Genomic DNA, 16,410 nt, shown 5'->3' with positions numbered 1-16,410 from the left:
TACTTTCATTAGTATGAGAAAGCTGATACTGATATTTCTGAAAGGAAATGCATTGTTAAAGTTTTGATACACCATCAATTCCTTCCATTGTTGCCTAAGTAGTGGCACTTGTTTTTATAAATTGCCCTATATAGAACTGTGATCCAAAATCAGTCTGCAATTTGAAGGGAAATTGTAAGAGGATTTAGTAAGATCTACAAACTAATGTTTCTTTAAGCCTCAAATAAAGTTAAATTAAGGCCTTCATGTTAAAACCCAACAATATAATTGCTACTATATGGTCAGTGGGAGTACTCAATGCATAGTTTTTGTTTGTTTGTTTGTTTCAGAGAGTGAGAAGTGCTTGGGGATTGAATGCAGGAGCATTCTACCTCTAAATTACATGCCCAGCCCTGTTTTATTTTTTATTTTAAATAGGGTCTCACTAGGTGCTGGAGGCCCTGCCTGAGTTGCTGAAGCTGTCCTGGAACCTGTGATCCTTCTATCTCAGCCTCCCAAGTGCTGAAGATTGAACCCAGGGGCATTCTCTCTCTGAGCCTATTTTATTTTTATTTTGAAACAGGGTCTCACTAGGTTGATGAGGGTCTCACTACTTCTGAGGCTGTCCTTGAACCTGTGATCTTCCTGTCTCAGGCTCCCAAGTAATGGGATTACAAACATGAGCCCCATGCCTGGTTCAAGTGAGTAATTTGAAGCTGGGAGCTTCCATTGCAAACATGGCAAAAGCTAATCCAGTGAGACAATTCTATCATAATGGAACATTGTAAATATCATATCTGGGTTTCTCCAATTATGTGAAGGTGATTGTACACAACTGCAATTACTTCCAAAGCAAACTGGTATGCAGTGCATGAGGTTGTAAGTGTTCTGAAGATCAGCCAGCTCTGGTCTCCAGGTGGTTTCCAAGGGTAAAGGCACATAAGCTGTAGTACAGCTGTCTACCATAGGAAGGTCAAAATCAGACAAGGTCTTTTGAACAAACAAAAACTGCAGCATTCTTTGCCAGCTGTGAGTTTTTAAATGCCAATACCAATAATCACTCTGAAGTCATGATTATTTAATATTTGTTCAATCCAAAACTAGTGCTAGGCACCATATATACATAAACAAAGAGAGAACGCCTCTGTATTCTGTTTACAAGTCTAAATAAAGCAAAGGAAGTAAAGGGCAAGCAAGGGCGTGGGAAACACGCTCTTAGGAAATGAGGCTATTTTATTTATATCGTTATTTTAGTGTTAACTATCAGAAGGTCCATTATGTTGTAACAGAAAAATTTATAAAGAAAGTAAAAAGAGGAAAGAACATTGCCTTTTTGGGAGTTGAAAGAGGAAGGCTGAAATATGACATGGCAAAGTATATCAAGATAGAGACCTAAAGGAGGAAAACTCAGGCAAAGGCAAAAAGAGAAACTCTGAACCTTGGGTGGGAAATAATACAGGAACTACGCGAGGCTAACACAGGAGGCTCGGAAGAAAACACAAGTGCCCGAGCCCGTGGGAGGCAATCACAATTGGTCCTGGCCATCTCCAGTGCTTTTCATATAATAACATTGCATTTAACACATAAAATAAGTATTACCGGAGATAAGTGCTGGCAAGACATTTAAAACAGACTTTGGTTTCACCTTATGCTTATCTCACCTTCAAAGAATGAGGCTTTGTCGTCACAGCTTGTCTGTAAGAATCTAAAGATTGTTAAACCAAGTTATAGACCAATAAAAACTCACAGTACTCCACCCCAGCCTGGCCGGTGCCTCACAGACAGGTCTCCTGACTGAAACAGAGCAGCAGTGATGGGAGGAGCAGGACTTATCACTCTCCTTCTGGGGAAAATCACAGTCCATACTATCAGTGGAGTCTACATACTCAGCTTTAAACAGGAATGGGTGAATAGATGATGTAAGTGACATAGTAGAAAAGCCTTGGAATGTGACGCCAGATATCTTGCAAGCCTGTTATTAGCCAGGGGTGGTGGCCCCCGCCTGTAGCCCCAGTACTTGGGAGGCTGAGACAGGAGGATCACAGGTTAGTGGATGGCCTTAGCGAGTACTGAGACTCACCTCAACCTAGCAAGACCTGCTTCAAAATAAAAATAAAATAGGGCTGGAGTGTAGGTTGGAGATAGAATGCCCCTGAGTTCAATCTCCAGTACACCACACACACACACACACACACACACACACCGCTTATTATGATACAAGCTCTGTGACTCTAAGAAAGGAACCTCTTTTTGGGGGGAGGAATATACTGGGGATGGAACCCAGGGGCATTCTACCTCTGAGCGACACCCCCAGCCCTATTTTTTATTCTTTACTTTGAAACGGTTTCACTGAGTTGCAAAGGCCCTCACTAAGTAGCTGAGGCTGTCCACAAACCCGGATCCTCCTGTCTCAGCCTCCGAAATGTTGGGATTACAAGCGTGGCCACCACTCCCTGCTAAGAACCTACTGAGCCATAGCTCTCCCCTTTGTAAAATGTGGCTACTCATAGCTCTCTTGCTAGATTAATACGACATGACTCAAAACAGGATTAATAAGAGCAAATGTGATTTCCCATCTCTCCCTTCCCCCAGGAAAGGAATTTTATTAGTCATGGAGTATTTCACGTGGCCATTCAGGTTTCTAGGAAAGATTATTTATTTATTTATTTATTTATTTATTTATTTATTTATTTATTTATTTATTTTGGTGGTACTGGGGTTCCTGGAAGCCCTTCTACCTCCGGGCTACACTCCCAGACCTATTTTTTTATATTTTTTATTTGGAAACAGGGTCTCTTAAGCCAGCGCGGCTGGCTTCGAACCTGTGTGATCCTCCTGTCTCCTTCTCCCAAGCGCAGGGATTACAAGTGTGCACCACCACGTCCAGCATTCTAGGAAAGATTTTAGATGAAAAATATATCTAACTTCATAGAATTTTTACCCTAGAATTCCAAAAGAAACATTATTCATGGTAAATAACCCAGGGCCTCAATTGCAAATAATTTTTTTTATCTGGATTAGGTTTCCTAGCATGTGATCAGCAAGGGGTGTAGGCACCAAAGGACAGAGCTGCCCATCTGCAGAAAGTCTTAAATGTAGCCCAGCCTGGTGGCACACAACTGTAATCATAGTACTTGAGAGGCTCAGACAGGAGGACCACAGGTTCAAGGCCAGCCTCAGTAACTTAGTGAGGCCCTCCACAACTTAGCGAGACCTTATTTATTTTTTCAAAATAAAAGATAAAATAGAGATGGGGGTGTAGCTCAGAGGTAGAACCCCCTCCTCGGGATCATTTCCCAGTACAAAAGGAAAGAAAGAAAAAAGAAAGGAGCAAGGGAGGGAGAAAGGCAGACGCAGATGGTCCATAGAGCAGAGTAGGAGCTTCTGTCACTCGTGTCTGTGGTCTGAAGGGTTTTCTGCCTTTATAGAATAAATTAAAAACTAGAATTTACCCTCAAATAGTTCATCTGTTACCAAGTTTACATTCATTTCATAAGGTAAGAGATAATTACCATCAATTTCTGTGCCATTCTCCATGTACATATGTATGCATGTATGTATGTATCTATTTTGGAGGGTGTGGGGTACTGGACATTGAACCTAGGGTACTCTACCACTGAGTTACGTCCCCAGGAGCCCTATTCCAATCTCTTTTTATTTCCTTTTGAGACTCACTAAGTTTCTGAGGCTGGTCTTGAATCTGCAATCCTCCTGTCTCAGCTTCCCAAGTACCGGGATTACCACCATGCACCACAAAACCCAGCTTCCATTTTTCAGATGTCAGAATTATTTATGTCTAATTATTAATATGACTGGATGTGGTAGCACACACCTATCATCTCAGTACTTGGGAGGCTGAGACAGGAGGGTCACAGGTTTGAGTGTATCCTTATCAACTGAGTGAAATGCTATTTCAAAAAAGAAAACTCTAGCTGGACGTGGTGGCACATGCTTGTAATCCCCGCGCTTGGGAGACAGTGACAGGAGGATTGTGGAGGTTCGAAGCCAGCCGTGCTGACTTAAGAGATCCAAATAAAATATATAAAAAATAGGTCTTGGAGTGTAGCCCGGAAGTAGAAGGGTTCCATCCCCATTACCACCAAAAAAAAAAAAAAAAAAAAGAAGAAGAAAAATCTATGCATATTACTTAAAAAACTAAATCTAGAAAGCTGTATTCAAAAAATCAAATGACCATCCCCAGACCCGCAAAAAAAAAAAAAAAAAAAAATCAAATGAATTAGAGAAACTCAATTTATGTTCAAAGATAATATTCACAGCAATGTTAGTGACATTTGCAATTCAAGATTTTAAAACCAAATCTGTCTGCAACATGCCTTGGCCCTCTGTGGACAAAGAAAGACACTTCAGGGCCTTATTTTCCCTCTCTCGGTGCCAGTTCAGGGTTATAATCTAAGTAACCAAGTGGAATCTGTGAAATTACCTGAAGCATCTTTCCACCCGGTGTCTTTATGATTTTGAAATTACTTTCAAGCTAGGCATGGTGGTGTATGCTTGTAATCCTAGTACTTGGGAGGCTGAGAAAAGAGGATCGCAGGTTCGAGGCCAGCCTCGGCTACCTAGTAAGGCCCTCTGCAATTTAGTGAGACCCTGTTTCAAAACAAAGAATGAAAAATAGGACCAGGGGTTTAGCTCGGAGGTAGAGTGCCCCTGGATTCAATCTCAAGTACTGCAAAAAATAAAATAAAATAATAAATAAAATAAAATTACTTTCAAGGTGATTTATGTAGTCTAACTTTTATCAAGGACTATGAGCACAAAAACACTGCAGAATTCCCAGAAGGCATGGCAGCTGCAGTGACTGATTCCCAGACTAGTAGGCTTTGTCGTGACCATATACTCTAAGAGGGTCCGAGGGCTTCTCTGCTGAGCCTGTTACTATGTCACGTCGGTGTTTTCTGTGAACCTCTGTCCTGATTCCCTTTTGAAGCAATTCCAATTCTCTCTTTACCCCATCAGACAAAGTGCAAAGCAATGTCCAAACCATCCAGCTGTCGCTGCACGATGTCTGTCCTTCCCCTAAGTGGGATTCTGATCAAGAATTCTGGGCTCACCATTGGGTCAGTTCCTGTGAAGCTGGAGACTGACTGAGCCCGTGGGTGAGCCTCTGTAAGCAGGACGATGTGTCCACTGAGAGTGGGAAGGGCTAGAAGGGAAGATATGACTTCTAACCTTTTTTAAAATTTAATTTGCCGGGCGTGGTGGCGCACACTTGTAATCCCCGCACTTGGGAGGCGGAGACAGGAGGATTGCGCAGGTTCAAAGCTAGCTACACTGGCTTGAGGGACCCAGTTTCCAAATTAAAAAAAAAACCATAAAATAGGTCTGGGAGTGTAACCCGGAGGTAGAAGAGCTTCCAGGAACCCCAGTACTACCAGAAAAAAATTTTTTTTAATTTAATTTTTATTCCCACAAGAAAGAAATTATGAGTCGTGGTGACATACAGTTACCTCTTACACTTCATTAGGGAGATGTTCGAAGCACATAGTAAAAATTACAAGCAAGGTGGGCATATTGGCGGACGTCTATAATCCTGCAACCAAAACGGAAGGATTGCAAGTCAGAAGCCAGCCTCAGTAATTCAGCAAGACCCTGTCTCAAAACAAAAAAGGGCTGGTGGCACAGGCTTGTAATCCCAGTACTTGGGAGGCTAAGACAGGAGGATCGCAGTGCAGCCAGCCTCAGAAACGTGTGAGGCCCTCTGAAACTTAGTGAGACCCGGTTTCAAAACAAAGAATGAAAAATAGGACTAGGGGTGTACTGCTGAGGGTATATCTCAGTGGTAGAACACCTCTGGTTTGAACCTCCAGTATCACGAAAGAAAAAGAAAGCAAAAATATAAGCAGATAGGGTTTCCAAAGAGATTGTAGAAGGGGATGCTAGATGTTATATATTCTTTCTTATATGAAAGTTATCTTTGGAATTTAAAAAAACATTATCTGGGGATATCTTATGAAGAAAAAATTATAGTCAGTGAATCCCAATTTTTCTCATAAAATTAATAATCAAACCAAGCATTAGGGTGCATGCTTGTAATCCCAATGCATGGGCGGCTGAGATAAGAGGCTTGCTGAGACCAGCCTCAACAAATTAAGGAGATTCAGCAACCTAGTGAGACCCTGTTTCAAAAATGAAAAGTAAAATAGAGCTGGAGATGTAGCTCACACACTCAATAAAGCAATCTTAAAAATCAGCCCTGTTTTTTATTTTTTGTTTTGAAACAGGGTCTTGCTCTGCTGCTAAGAGTCTCACTAAGTTGCTGAAGCTGATCTTGAACCTGCGATCCTCCTATCTCAGCCTTCCAAGTTCACATTCTTTAAAACACATTACATAAACCAGGCACGGTGGCGCACGCTTGTAATCCCAGCATTCAGGAGGCTGAGACCGGAGGATCGCGGTTCGCGGACAGCCTCGGGTACTTTGTGAGGCCCTCCGCAACTTAGTGAGACTCTGTCTCAAAATAAAGAATAAAAAATAGGGCAGGGGGTGTAACTTGGAGGTTGAATGCCCCTGGGTTCCATCCCCAGGCCCACAAAAGCAAAACAAAACAAAAAATCCACATTACATAGTGGCACACACCTGTAATCCCAGTACTTGGGAGGTTGACGTAGAGCATCACAGGTTTGAGGCCAGCCGTAGAAATTGAGTTCAATCCCCAGTATCCAAAAACACGTTAGCATGATGATTTTTACGATGATAATAGAAAGGTGTGTGTGCGCAGGGGCTAGAAATGGAATTTAGGGGCATTCTACTTCTGACTGGATACTTCCAGGCCTATTTTATTTTTTAATTTGGAAACAGGGTTTCACTAAGTTGCTAAGGGTCTTGCTGAATTGCTGAGGCTGGCTTTGAACTTTAGATTCTCTTGTCTCAGCCTCCCAAATACAGGGATTACAGGCACACAGTGCCTGGATTGAGTGTTACCTTCTATCCTGTTTCAAAAGAAGATTCATAATTGTGTAGAGAATTCAGGCAAAGGGTTAAGACTTTTTTTAATTCTGCCAAGTACCTCCAGCTAAAGTGCAGACTTTCCCCTACACACACACCGGGCCTTGCCTTTGGCGGGCTCCACTATCCTGAGTATCTGTCTGGGCCTTTACACTGTCAACTGCTGAAAAGCAAACCTGATAAGGTCATTCTAAAGCTCACCGTCCTTCAGTGGCTTTCAACAAGCCCTTCTGCACAATGTACAGGAGCCCTACTTGCTGTGGCCCAGGGAGGCCTATCTAGTTTTGTTGCCCAGACTTTCCACCCACATAGTTTCTACTCTAATTATTCCAAATAATTGGGCCTATGAGGATTTGCCAAATTCTCTAATCCTAATGCCTTGCCTATGCACTGCCTGCCTGTATCTTTGGCTCACCTGTGAAATTCCCCAATTCCCCTCCCGGGGCCTCCTCAGCCAAGTCTTGTGGAAAGGCTGTGTGAGGTGGAGCTATTCTGAGACATCCAGTGTGGCCACTCCCCAGCTGTTGGTCCAGAGTCAAATCCCAGTCCCCCTGTGAGGCCCTGGGCCTCTTTCAAAGGAGACAGGATGATCCACATAACATATTGGGAGCACTGGGAAGGAAGTTGGCGATGGTGGCAAAACTTACTAAACTTGTTAAAACATTTGACCCAAGATTTTTGTTTTGTTTTGTTTTTGCGGCTCTGGGGATGGAACTCAGGGGCATTCGACCTCTGAGCTACACCTCCTGCTTTTTATTTTTCTTTATTTTGAAACAGGGTCTCACTAAGTTACAGAAGGTCTCACTAAGTAGCTGAGGCTGTCCGCAAACCCCCATCCTCTGGCCTCAGCCTTCCAAATGCTGGATTTATAAGCATGCACCACCACGCCTGGCTTGACAAAAGATTTTTACTGCTGGGCCTCTTCCCTACCTGGTAGCTTGTATTGGATTCTGTCAACCTCCCCCTCCATAAGTAGCTATTGTATTTATATTATTATTATTATTTATTATTATTATTATTATAAAATAGTGGGTCTGGGGATGGAACCCAGAGGCATTCGACCTCCGAGCTATAGCCCCTGCCCTATCTTTATTCTTTATTTTTGGAAACAGGGTCTCACTAAGTTAAGGAGGGCCTCACTAAGTAGCTGAGGCTGTCTGAGAACTGCGATCCTCCCATCTCAGCTTCCCAAATGCTGGGATTACAAGCGTGCACCACCACACCAGGCAAGCTATTATATTTAGAATTATTAAATATTGGGATGTAGCTGGGCGTGGTGGAGCACACTTGTAATCCCTGCACTTGGGAGTCAGAGACAGGAGGATTGTGCTGGTTCGAAGCCAGCCTCACTGGCTTAAGAGACCCTGTTTCCAAAAAAATATATAAAATAGGTCTGGGAGTGTAGCCTGGAGGTGTTGCTGACTGGCTCAGTCGGGAATAATAAATCCAGCACTAAATATGGCCACTGAGTCCGCTCGAGATCAAGTTTCTCAGAAAGATGTGCAAAGGATTCAGGTGCAGTTCTGCAGCCACTTATCTGCAGCGATTCTTTCCCTTTTATGAAATAAATTCCTTTAAGTTCCCGTTCACGGTGCTTAATGTGGAGATTCCTCTCCGGAAAAGAATCTGACATGGACAAAAGCCTCTTGTGCGATTGACACTTTATTACAAGAACCCAGAAAATTTATATCCTTCACCAGTGAGATTAATAGTAAAAAAAAAAAAAAGAGAAGTGCAATCACCACAAAACAATAGTGAAGGACATGTAAACAAAGTAAAAAGATTAGCTCCAGACTTTGTGACCAGATCCAGCCCCCTGTCCTTGAGCCCCCTGCCCTTGCAGACAGGCGGCTCCAAAGGGCAAATTCCAGAAGGCACAGGCATGCCCAGGGCTTGGAGAATACAGCCTCTCATGGAATCTCCTTTAACTTTTTTTGGAACTTTCTGTTTCTAGGGCTTAGTCCATATGGCAGGCATGGGGAGATATGGCGATCCAAGGGGATGCGATGGAGGTCTCCTAGGTTTCGTCCGCATTGCCATCCAAAGTCTGAAAGCTTAAACAAGCTCACAACACAGTTGAGCAGATAAACACCAAAAAGTAACATGAAGTTTTTAGATTTAGTTGTCAGATGTACTTCTCTAGCTGCTGAGCACTTTTCCTCAAACGATAGGCTTATTAGAAGCCTATTCCTCTTTTAATAATCCATTTTCCTATCACAAATCCTTTGCAACTTCCTTTTCTTTTCTAATTACCCTGATTCTCTCTTTCCCATTTGGGACAATCTTAGGATAAGCTCTTCTTCATACAAAAATGCTTTCTTATTCTCACCATATTTCCTTTCTTTCACACTTACACATTTATTATATCTGTCCTTTGTTCTGACATCCCTGTTTCGGAAAGTGCACATACTGGGTGTAAAGGTCAAGAATCTTCCTGGCCTTCGGCTCTATTGTATTGGGCAGTATTAGCTGCTCATCAGCTAGACTGCTTTGATGTCACATTCAAAGTTTATCTTCTCTGTATCTAGGCTGGATCACAAGGAAAGGGGGTAAACAGAGGCACCGGTTGCCTCCCTTACGAGTTTTTTATGGCTAATGGTTTCAGCTGACTCTTAAGGCTTTTACTGTAGGTTAATGATTAGAATGAAGGTCAGAGATAGAGGGGAAATCTGCGTTTGTAATTGCTGTGACTGGCTTCCACAACATCTGAATTCTGACTAGATTTTATTACCATTTGAGCAAAGCCGAGGGTGTTTAGAGGCTTAGACAAATTACTAGAAAATTTATTTTTCATGGACTCAGTTTCTCTCACAGTCCTGATCTTACATCACCGGAGCAATTCGTGTGGAAAGTTAAAAGAATCATTACCAAAAGAATAATAGTTATGAAAGAATATCTAAGAGTGGGGGAGTACTTTGGCCAGAGACAACACTTCCCCTCGGGACTCCGCTTCCTTGAAGCTTTAGCCAATTTCCTACATGGGAATCACACGCAGATGCCAAGGAAAAGGAAGTAATTGCGGCATGGAGGTAGAAGGGTTTCCAGAAACCCCTGTACCACACACACACACACACACACACACACACACACACAAAGGGATGTAAGGCCATTTTATTACTATTATTATTATTGTTGTTGTTATTATTACGGTACCAGGGATGAAATTCAGGGGCATTGTACCTCCTAGCTACATCCCCAGCCCTAATTTTTAGTCTTTTTAGTTTTGAAACCGGATCTCACTGAGTTGCAAAGGGCATTGCAAAGTAGCTGAGGCTGTCCGAGAACTGCAATCCTCTGGTCTCCACCTCCCGAATGCTGTGATTACAAGCGGGAGCCACCACACCCGGCCACTATCATTATTATTGATATTACCATATTAATTGTTACTGAATCATTATTACCCGATTCCTTACCCCTTCCCTCCCACATAAGATAATTAGGGCTTTTTACTCCATATTCCCATAGGAGCTTATATATACCACTATTTTTACGTGTTTTTTTAACGTATTTTTACGTTATATATACACACTTTTTACGTTTTACTCTAATCGTGTGTTAAATGTTTCTCTCCAATTAACTGTGAACTCCTGGAGGACAGGGCCCATCTTTCTTTATTTGTGTATGTTCAGAGCCTAACACTGGCCCTGGCATAGAATAGACAATCACATTTCTTTTTTTTTTTTTTTTTTTTTTTTTTTTTTCAGTACCTGGGATGGAACCCAGGGGCATTCTACCTCTAAGCTACACCCCCAGCCCTATTTTTTATTCTCTATTTTGAAACAGGGTCTCACTGAGTTGCAAAGGGCCTCACTAAGTAGCCAACGCTGTCCATAAACCTTGATCCTTCTGTCTTAACCCCCCAAATGCTGGAATTTCAAGTGTGCGCCACCACGCCCAGCTGACAATCACATTTTGTTGGTTAGGAGGGTAGAAGAAACATCGCTTTATTGATTCTTAATAGGTTCTGAGCTGCTAGAAAGCTAAGGCTGTAGGAGAAAAAAACTTCCTAAAGAAACCAGTTAGTTGGCTTTTAAAGGAGTGAGTTTGATCAGAAAGTGATTAACACTTGGCCGGTGACTTCTGGGATTGGTGGGATTTATGTTTAGATTGGTTGGGTTTATTTATTGGTTGGATTTACAGAAAAGCTGAAAATATAGTATATATTTTACCTCATTTTTGTCACATTTACATTTTCTATCTCTATCTGTCCTTATTCCTACTAATATTTACTATACTACTCATTGATTACATAAATTGGGGAATTTATTCCCTGTGATTCCAGAATGTATTTGTATCAGTTTGTTTATATACATAGTATATATGTAAAAACTGGATTTTTGCTGAACAATTTGAAAATTGACAGCATGACACTAAACGTCTAAATATTTCATATGTACTTCCTACTCATGACATTTCTTATATAATCATAGTATCGTTATAATTTCTTAAACATTTAATTAAATAATATCTAAAATCCAGTCTATATTCAAAGTCACTTGGTTGCTTAAAAAATATCTTTTTTATTGCTATCAATAATTTCAATCAGGGTTTAAGTATTTCATTTTGTTATTTTTTTCACTTTTGAAGGAAGAAGTCTCATCTTTTAAGATAGCAGATAAGATTTAGAAAAACCACCTTCTCATTGGGGTTCATAGAGCCTAGCACACAAGAGACACTGATGGCGTGTCATCAAGGGATATTGTGCCAAGTACCTGAACAAACAGACATTTAGGGCAATAAGTTTTTGTTTTGGTGGTACTTGGGTTCCTGGAAACCCTTCTACCTACAGGCTACACTCCCAGACCTATTTTTATATTTTTATTTGGAAACAGGGTCTCTTAAGCCTGTTCGAAGGCTGGCTTTGAACCTGCGTGATCCTCCTGTCTCCACCTCTCAAGTGCAGGGATTACAAGTGTGCGCCACCATGCCCGGCTATATTGTTAAGTTTAAGAATAATATATATATACACACACACACATACACGTGTATATATATACATATATACATATATACACATATACACATATACACATATATACATATATACACATATATACAATATACACACATATACATATATACACATATATACAATATACACATATATACATATATATATATACACACATATATATATACATATACATATATATATATATATATTTAAGATATTTAAAGGATTAAAAAGGCTAGGTATGGTGACCCATGCCTGTACTCTCAGTACTTGAGAGGCTGAGACAGGAGAGTCATAGGTTTGTGTACAGCCTCAGCAATTTAGCATGACCCTCAGCAGCTTAGTGAGACCCTGATTCAAAGTAAAAGAACAAAATAGGGCTGAGAGTGTTGTTCAGTGGTAGGATGACTCTGGGTCAAGCCGCAATACCAAAATAAAAAAAGGAATGAAAGAAGAAAACAGCCGGGAGTGGTGGCACACACTTGTAATCCCCACACTTGGGAGGCGGAGACAGGAGGATCGCGCTGGTTCGGAGGCAGCCTCGCTGGTTTAAGAGACCCTGTTTCCATATTTTAAAAAAAATTAAAAAATAGGTCTGGGCCAGGCGTGGTGGCGCACGCTTGTAATCCCTGCGCTTGGGAGGCAGAGACAGGAGGATCGCGCAGGTTCGACTGGTTTAGGAGACCCTGTTTCCAAATAAAAATGTAAAAAATAGGTCTGGGAGTGTAGCCCGGAGATAGAAGGGCTTCCAGGAACCCCAGTACCACACACACACAAAAAAAAGGTCTGGGAGTGTAGCCCATGGGAGTGTATTCTAGAGGTAGAAGGGCTTCCAGGAACCCCAGTACCACCAAAAGAAGGAGGAGGAAGAGGAGGAGGAGGAGGAGGAGGGGGAGGAGGAGGAGGAGGAAAAAGAAAACAACAGAGTAAAGGAGAGAGAGAGAAAGAGGAGAGAATAAGGAGATAAAACAGAAAGAGCACCAATGTGTTCATTAAGAGGAAAATCAGAATTTGATGGATTCAATTAGTATTGTTTTACTGAGAACCGAATGTGAGTGTGGGGAACCCTAGCTTTTCCAACTTTTTCAGTGTTTAAGATTTCTGAGTCTGCACCCAGGCCTGGTTGGCTATGACAGGGACCTGTGGAAAGATAATTTAGCGTGATTTAGGGGTACCTGACACAACCAGGGACGAGCTATGGACTCGGATGGGACTGTTGGCCGCGACTGAGGAGCCATGTTCTTCAAATGCCATAGTGAGAGGGTGCTATCAGCCAACATTGTATCTAACTCTAAATGCATGCTTTATAAAAGGAAAACTAAATATGATTCTGTATATAATAGAATGGGTGATAGATTGTTTCCTAGTACATTTAGAGTGATGGCAACCCTATTTAACTCCCATGCATCAGGCATTGTTCTAGTTAGCACAATTGCAGGAAGTTTCTTTTTTCTTTTCTTTTTTTTTTTTTTTTTTTGCGGGTCTGGGAATGGAACCCAGGGACATTCGACCTCTGAGCTACACCCCCTGCCCTATTTTTTATTCTTTATTTTGAAACAGGGTCTCACTAAGTTGTGGAGGGCCTCACTAAATAGCTGAGGCTATCCATGAACCGTGATCCTCCGGTCTCAGCCTCCCAAATGCTGGGATTACAAGCGTGCGCCACCACGTCCAGCCCGGGAAGTTTCTTAATATGAAATACATGTGATAGTTTTGCCCTAAATAGACCCACACTAATGATCGCTCTATACTATATACAATCCACTAATTCTATAATTGTACCTCTCCACTAAATAACTTTTACTTCATTATTTCATACAAAAGAATAACTCACAATCCAGCATGGTGACACATGTCTGTAATCCCAGTACAGTTTCCCAGGTAGGAGACCTGGAGACAGGAGGGTGAAGGTCAGGCTTTGCAACTTAGCAAGGCCCCCAGCAATACAGAGTACCTCATCTTTATTCTTAAACTTTAAGGTAGCTAATCAATTCATAAAACATAATAGAGCTGGGCATGGTGGTGCACGCTTGTAATCCCAGCATTTGGGAGGCTGAGACCAGAGGATCACAGTTCACGGACAGCCTCAGCTACTTAGTGAGGCCCTCCACAACTTAATGAGATCCTATTTCAAAATAAAAGCATAAAGCCGGGCATGGTGATGCACACTCGTAATCCCCAGGCTTGGGAGGTGAAGACGGGGGATCAGGCAGGTTCAAAGCCAGCCTTGCTGGTTTAAGAGACCCTGTTTCCAAATACAAATATAAAATAGGTCTGGGAGTATAGCCTGGAGGTAAAAGGGTTTCTAGGAACCCCAGTACCACCAAAAATTAAAAAATAAAAAGAAATAAAGAAATAAAGAAATAAATGCACAAAAAGTAGGACAGGGGTGTAGCTTAGAGGCCAAATACCCCTGAGTTCTACCCCCAGATACATAACAAACAAACAAAAAACATAATAGGCACAATGCTAATGTTTATTTTTTGGACCACTCAGCTTTGAGTAACTTTAACAATATTGTGTGTATGTGTGTTTGATTGTGTGTGTGTGTCTGTGTGTGTGTGTGTCTGTGTGTTTATTTGTTTATGGTGATTGAACCACCCAGGGACATTCCACCTCCAGTCTATACCCCTAGTACCGCCCTATTTTATTTTTTATTTTGAAACAGGGTCTCACTAAATTGCTGAGGGCCTCATTAAGTTGTTGAGGTTGGTCTTGAACTTTTAATCCTCTTCTCTCAGACTCCCAAGTACTGGGATTGCAGGCATATACCACCAAGCCCAGCACTGTTCTTAAATCATACCATACTAATATTTACTGTACTTACTTGTAACTATGTAGTTAAACTACAGAATGTTGTCCCCTGTGACTCCAGAAGCACTTTAAAAGTAATGGAAATTACAATGCACCCTAGAGAAAATTATGAGAGTATTAATTAAAATCAACTTGTCCTAGTTTTTATAATTTCTCTAAAATTGAAAAGATAAGTATGGTAGAAGTGATATATTTTCAAAATATGACTGCTCGGCTCTCATTTTAAATAAAGTGTAATGAATCTTTAGAAAGATGATTTTTACAGAGAAAATGACATAATAATTTATACTTGGGATTCACAAGGGGCTCCGTGGCATGAATGAAATATGAAAGGAATAAGGCACTTTCTGATGGTGAGGAATCTGCAGCATTCCATTTCCCCAGACGCGGCCTGTTCAGAGTTTCACTTTGATGTGCACGTGTACGATGTGTTAGCATTGAGAAGAGTTAAGCACACAATTTACAGGAGGAATTGCACCAATGTGAATCTCTCTCTCAAATGATTAATAAACATCAAAAGTGCATTTAAATGGAAACTTAACCTAAACTGTCAGGAGCCAAGAATTTAGTCTCCAATTATGCTGTCAGGCCGCAAGACGAAGGCAGAGCGAGCGAGGAGACCCCAAAGCTGGATTTCAGGCGGGGCGTGCAGCTGAGTGAAAAGTACGTGCCCGGTGCTTACCTAGGCCCTGGGTTCTGCCCTCCCAAAACACTTAATCTCATAACAGTAAGTACTTTAACTGTTGAACTGAATCAATTATTAACTAGCAGTACACAGTCAGAATTATTGCTGCAGCTTTATTTCTAACTATGACCTGTCTACTTACATTTATAAAAATATAACAACATCTTTTTTCTAAAATTGCCCCCTGCTGATTTTTTTTTCTGTATTGGGGATTGAACCGAAAGGCATTCTACCTCTGAGCTATATACCCCAAGCCTTATTTTATTTTTTATTTTAAAAGTGTCTAAGTTGTGGGTGGCCTCATTAAGTTTCTGAGGCTGCCTGTGAACCTGAGATCCTCTTGTCTTAGCCTCCCAAGTACTGGGATTACAAGCTTGGACCACACCAGCTTGTTTGTTTTGAAACAGGGTCTCACAAGAGTAGAAGCACAATGTGTGTGTGTGTGTGTGTGTGTGTGTGTGTGTGTGTGTGTGTGTGTGTGTTACTGTGGCTTGAACCCAGAAGCATTCTACCTCTGAGCTATATCTCTAGCACTATTTTTTTTTGTTGTTGTTGTTATTGTTTTGTTCTGTTTAAGGTACTGGGAATTGAACCCAGTAGCATTATACCATTGAACTACATCCCCAGTCTGATATTTACTTCTTATTTGGAAACAGGTTCTCACTAGGTTGATGAGTGTCTCGCTATTTGCCGAGGCTGTCCTCGAACCTTCAATCCTCCTGTCTCATCGTCCCAATTACTGGGATTATAGGCATGCACCACCGTGCCAGGCTAAAGCTCTACTCTTGAAGAACTTGCCTGTAAACCAGGTTCATTAAATGACTGTTATTTTCAGCCAGATCTGCATGCCAGAAGATGAGGAATCCAATATTTTATATACATAGAATTCTAAGCCCTTCTTAGCATTTCACTTTTAGAAACTGGATATAAATAAGCCGGGCGTGGTGGCACACGCTTGTAATCCCTGCCCTTGGGAGGCTGAGACAGGAGGATTGCACAGGTTTGAAGCCAG

The sequence above is a fragment of the Muscardinus avellanarius genome (genome assembly GCF_963383645.1).
Source record: "Muscardinus avellanarius genome assembly, chromosome: 6".
In the NCBI taxonomy this organism is placed as follows: Eukaryota; Metazoa; Chordata; class Mammalia; order Rodentia; family Gliridae; genus Muscardinus; species Muscardinus avellanarius.
This window is presented reverse-complemented; position numbering follows the sequence as displayed.